Source organism: Amphiprion ocellaris, chromosome 3 (assembly GCF_022539595.1).
Source record: "Amphiprion ocellaris isolate individual 3 ecotype Okinawa chromosome 3, ASM2253959v1, whole genome shotgun sequence".
Taxonomy (NCBI): domain Eukaryota; kingdom Metazoa; phylum Chordata; class Actinopteri; family Pomacentridae; genus Amphiprion; species Amphiprion ocellaris.
The window spans coordinates 1,362,394-1,368,393 of NC_072768.1; the positions used below are offsets into that span (position 1 = coordinate 1,362,394).

The 6,000-nt window shown below is 36.5% G+C and overlaps 1 protein-coding gene across 4 annotated transcripts in view; it reads left to right on the forward strand.

Moving 5' to 3' along the window:
• The window catches only part of si:dkey-246g23.4 (uncharacterized protein LOC559426 homolog), a 28,286-nt gene extending 22,524 nt beyond the window's left edge, over positions 1 to 5,762 (forward strand). For all 4 annotated transcript variants that reach the window (XR_008601185.1, XR_002748086.3, XR_008601186.1 and 1 more), the window contains 2 exons: positions 4,453 to 4,555; positions 5,637 to 5,762. The gene's annotated coding sequence lies outside the window, so the exon portion shown is untranslated. The remainder of the gene's footprint in view (positions 1 to 4,452; positions 4,556 to 5,636) is intronic.
• The last annotated feature ends 238 nt before the right edge of the window (positions 5,763 to 6,000 follow it).

Below are 6,000 nucleotides of genomic sequence, written 5' to 3' on the forward strand. Positions count from 1 at the left end.
TAAGCAGCATAAATAAACATATCACTCTCCATAAACTTGCAATAACAAACTCCAAAGGGAGGTTTACAAACAGCGCCCACAGTGGAAAACACCCCCACACACTCCAAAAGACATGAGATATACACACTCACACACCTGATGACAAAAGACTGCAGAAAAGAAAACTTACCACAACAAGAGAGCTGCCTTCAAAATGCCGCGAGCTTTGATCCAGCAGACAGAACAGAGACATAATCCATGTTTTTAAGAAGCGCTACATGAAAACCAAACACACAAACCCTCAGATGCAAACCCACAGTCATTTCTGACAGGAGGCCACCTATTATCAGAGTAACGGTTGCTGCTGGTTCAAGTGGAGCAAAAGAAAAACTGTTAGGTTACTGGATCCGTGAGTGGGTTTGATCCTTTAACTGCATTCTGGGTTTGTTGAACTCATAAACTGTCTGCACTTCACTTTAAAGGATTAACATGTCTGACTGAGCAAGAAAAAAAACAGGAAAGTACAAATAAACAGCGTTTTCTGGCAAATAAAACTTCCTTAATCCTCACAAATTATCTATGTTGTGAGCGATGAGCTTCATTTGTGTAAGAGACTGAGGTCAAGTTCAAATGTGGTTGTTGCTGTAGGGAGGAATTCATTCCAATAAAAAGACATTGAGAACATCAGAATCAGGTTATAATGGCAGCATTTTCTGTGTTTAGGTCTAGGGGATCGTATGCTAGGACCAGTCAAGCAAAGAAAATAGTGGTCAACTGAAACCTACACTTTTCCCAATCAAGTTGGTCGCAGAGTGGAAAAAAAAACATCTGAAAGTTAACCACAGTGCTCATTACTCTTACCTGATCGATTTATAAGCCTAACTGATTATGAATATTCATAAAAAGCTGGTATTTGCAGCATATTTAGCCATTTTAATCCAATTATCTCATGTTAACATGGTAACAACAGATTCCTGTAGACCAGCCTGCATCTACCTATATTCATATTGTTTCGATAAATAAAACTGTATTAAATTGGGATTTCAGTAGAAGAACGGTTGAGGAAAATAACAATGACCCTGTCAGACCATTTTTCAGAGGATACGTTGGTTGACCCAGAAATCAGGGAACACAACAGTGGCTAACGTTACCTACAAGGTCCAGCAATGTTTAAAAGACAACATTTTAATCTGATGAATGTTTTCAGGATACTTCTTATTCCATATAATGTTCCTTGAAGGTTTAATGTTAATGAAGTCATAATATCTTAAGTGGATCATTCAGAGGATGTTTTCAGAATGTAGTCAGATTATCGGATTATTGGAGCTTCTTCAGAATTGTTTACCTTCAGATGTGGTTAAAAAGAGCTTCTGATTTGGGATTAATTTGTCTCATTAACTGTGTTTTCATACATGCAAGCAGCAAAGATGTGATGGGAAGAGATCATTAGATAAAGTCAGTTTTCACCTGGATCTCTGCCCACTGTTGGTGTGTGTGAGCATAAGAAGATAAAGAGTGGAGCAGCAAGGACATGAGGCGGTTTAAATCTGACCCTTTCCAACATCAGCTCCAATAAAGCAGGAAACACAGAAAGTCCTTTGAAGTCTAACGGGACGGACTGAAGCCTCGCCGTCACTCTGACCCCACACTGGACCCCTGGGCTGAGGGTCGCTGCAGAAACAGCTAAAATAGATTTCCTTTTCACGGTCATGTGGAGGAATGCTGCACAGCTACCTGAGTTCAGAGTGTTCAGTAGCAGGACGAGAGAGGAGGAGAGGTGAAGAGAAAAAGAAAGAGATGATAGCTGTATGTCAGAGAGGAGGAGATGAAAACTGAGGGGAGGTAAGAGGAAGAAAAAGGCAAGAGAAAATGACAGAAAAGAAGCAATTACTAAGAGTAAAACTCCTCGAAGCGAGCTGAGAACAGTCTGACTTTGTGCTGCTTAGAGCCATTAGAGGATAAAGGATAATGATCCAGGAATGAAACAGTCATGAAGGGGAAGCAGTTGAACTCAGACTTCCTCTCTGATTGGCAGAGAAAGACATACTGATGCTGACAAGTGATTAATCCGGCCTCAGAGATGAGAGTTTAACCCTCGTGTCGTTCTGTGGGTCAAAATTGACCCGTTTTAAAGGTTGAATATGTGTAAAAATATATTTTCACAGTGAAACTTCTGATGTCCACATTTTCAACATTTTTGGGAAATCTTTGAACATTCTTTGGTGGAAAAAAATGTTAAAAATGTTTCTTAAGAACATTCACATAAAAATCAACCAAAATCCAGAGAATTTCACTGGATTTTTGTTGATTTTTATGTGAATGTTCTTAAAGAAACTATTAGAAGTTTTACTGATATATATGGAATCACTTTAGATATTTTTAGGATTTTTTTGGAAAATTTTTACTCATTTTTTGAAAATATTTACAAGAATTTTCTTGCCAAATTTGGGGGATTTTGTTTTTTGTTTTTTTTTTTTTAAATAAAACTTTTAAGGGAAACTTTGAAGGAATTACTTGAATTTTCTTCCTGAAGGTTTTACAAATTTTCTGAAATTTGGGGAATTTTTTTTTCAGATTTTCTGGATTTTTTTTCAGACAAGGAAACAATATTTTTGGTGCCTGTAAATGAAGACAGCAGGAGGGTTAAACAGCAAAGAGGTTCCAAGAATGTGCCGAGATTGATTTTTGGTTTTTTTGTCCGAGTTCAGCACAGCGTTTCAGTTTTAGCCAACAAAAGCTTCAGTTCTCTGTATAAATACAAGGATTTTAAAGTTCTCAACTGAGACCATAAAAAGTCTGCTGACTGTTTAGTCTGTGCGAGTTGCTCTCTGTCCCATTCCTCTCCTTTTATCCGTCCTCCACCCTCTTGTTTACTTCCTTTTACCACCTTGATCTTCTTCATCTTCTGTTTTTTCCATCAGCCGGTGCCAAACCACATCCTTTAAACAGCTGTCCCACTTCAACTCATCAAGGCCGCCGTGCTTCCATATCTCCCACATTAAAGAGGCACGCAGATGAAACCATATCTTACACGTCAGACCTGAGAAATGTGTGTTTCAGCATCGTGCAGAGGAACGTTATCTTATTATATTACCAGAGTGGAAAGTTTTCCATTTATGCTCTGATGTATCTCGTTGATAGTCTCATAAATTGGAGGAGGCAGTATCCTATTTTCCCGGTCTTTTTATAGTCAAATAAATCATTTAAAACAGGGGTGTCAGGTTGCACATTCAGCTCCATCTGATCTCCAGTAAACCGGACCAGTAAAATCACAGCATAATAACCTATAAATAACCACAACTCCTAATATTTCCTTTGTTTTAGTGCAAAAATGTTCATATTTAAGGAGTTATCTTTCTACAAAACATCATGAACAACCTGACATTTCTGAAGAAAAATAAGTTTACATTCAGCCTCAGTTTGTCATTTCCACATTTTCCACATTTCCAGATCACAGAGTGTCTACAAAGGAACACAACATTTAGTCATGATATAGCATTTTACTTTATGATCAAAACAACAAAAGTCAGACAAAAAAAGACAAAAAACAAAAACAAGACAAAATATTACAAAACTGAGACGCAAAATGGCAAAAAATGAGACAAACCACACGAAACAAAAACAAGACAGAAAAATTTGACAAAAAATGGACAAACGACAAAAACGAGACAAAAAAATTACACAAATGACACTAACGAGACCAAAAATGACCAAAGCGAGAAACAAAACAATAAAAATGAGACAAAATGGAAATACAAAACAACAAAAAACATGCAGCTAATGTCTTCTCTGGAATTTTTTCCACTCTGAGGGCCGGATTGGACCCTCTGGAGGGCCACTTTTGGCCCGTGGGCCGCATGTTGGACACCCCTGGTATAAAAGCTGCAACAAAATCCATGCGTCCATACTGTATCTGATTATATCACTCAAATTAAATCTGCAAATACAAACTAAACTCACATGCTGTCTATGAATAAATCAGCCAGTCAGAGGTTTATGTTCTCTCAGATGCACATTAAAAGCAAATGAAGGGACGGGGCTGATGCTTGCTGAATGAAGCTATGAGAGTGGAAGTGCTGTTAACCCTTGTGTCGTCCTGTGGGTCAAATTGACCCGTTTTAAAGGTTGAAAATGTAGAAAAAAAATATATTTTCACAATGAAACGTCTGATGTCCACATTTTCAACATTTTTGGGTGGAAAAAAATGTTAAAAATGTCTCTTAAGAAAATATTAGAAGTTTTACTGATATATATGGAATCACTTTAGATATTTTTAGGACTTTTTTAGAAGATTTTTACTCATTTTTTGAAAATATTTACAAGAATTTTCTTGCCAAAGAATCCAAAACTAATATATCAACACGAAGACATGATGAATGTTTTTGAGCTAAAATAAAGACTTGTTCAAAGTGTTCAAGCATAGATTAAAGCTTACTTTTTGACCTTAACTTTTTTTTTGCCTTCATTCAACAGGTTGAAGCAGAGTTGCCCCCTTTCCATCTGTTGACCTGAGGCTCCCTCTTTGCTGGGCCAGTATCTGATGAGGTTCTTTGAGCTGTACAAAGCAAAGAGTGATGTAAGTGTTGAAATGTTCTATTAGAAGGGTTACCCCTGAGACCATTGATGACACTCAACACCAAACTTGGACTGGAAGGAGACCTTGTTCAATTTCAAGACCCTGGCTTCGATAACAACTTTGCAATTTAGGTAGCATTTCAGAGCTTCCTGAAGATAAAAGATGAAAGTGTTGTTGATACGTCTGTGGCTGTGGCCTGACAGCATTTTCAGTTTTATGGTGAATACCAAGTGAGCACATGTGAAGCCACTCGTTCTCTTCAAGGGCAGTATTGATCACATTGATACTTGTTTTTTGTTTACACTGTATGCAGGATGTTAAGTCATGACTGCTGACAAGACGTGCACCAATAAATGTGACATTGATTAGATTTCTCTTAAAAACTAACTTGCCCTAGTTATCTATAGGTTACTTTAACATTTATTTAGTTGAATCAGTTTTAACTGATCTTTTTAATTTGGTTTTGCTAAACACAATTTTCAAAGTTTTCCAAAGTTCAAATAACTACCCTAAACAGTTGAATCAATTCAAAAACAAAAGTTCATACAACTAACTATTTAATTGACCTAAAATAGATTTGCGAGTTCAAACAACTACCCTATGGAGTTCAATAAATTAACACATCCAAATTAACTAAAGTCACACAAAGGGTTGAAACAGCAAGAGATATTTAATCAAGATAACAAAATAAGTTTGACTCAACTCAGAATTTTAAGGCAGCCCTTTCACTTATAATTTTAAGTTGAAACAACACATTACAAATTGTCCAAAACAACACAAAACTAGCTAATCAAAAATGTTGAAAATGACGAAAACTCTAAAACTTTTGAAATTACTAAAACTCTAAAATGTTCTCAGAATTATTCCAAATTTGTCCAAAATAATAAAAAAGTCAAAAATGTCCGGAAAAAAAAGACCAAAACACGTCAAAACTGACTTAGAATGTTTTGGAAATGAGTCAAAATGTGTCCAGATACTATTGAGTTGACCATGTGTAAAACCTGGGCTCATTGGTAACGTTAGTTTAAGAGTTGAAAAGTCTTAAACAGCGCTGGCGTCTGTTTTTTTGTTTTTGCTACAGAGGAGGAGATCCAGTGTGTTTCCCAGATGGTGCTTAATGTGTTATCAGAACCAGACTTCCAGGGATTGATCCACGCCTGGCAGGAGCTCTGGGAGTATTGCTGCACCAGGTGACAACTCGGAAGAGGTATGGTTGGCAAATATAACCCTCCTGTTGTCCTCATTTACGGGCACCAAAAAATATTGTTTCCTTGTCTGAAAAAATCCAAAAATACAGTAAAAAAAATCCTCAGGTTTCTGAAAATTTGCAAAACCTTCAGGAAGAAAATTCCAATAATTCCTTAAAAGTTTCCCTTAAACGTTTTATTTTAAAAAAATCCCCAAAATTTGGCAAGAAATTGTTGTAAATATTTTCAAAATATGAA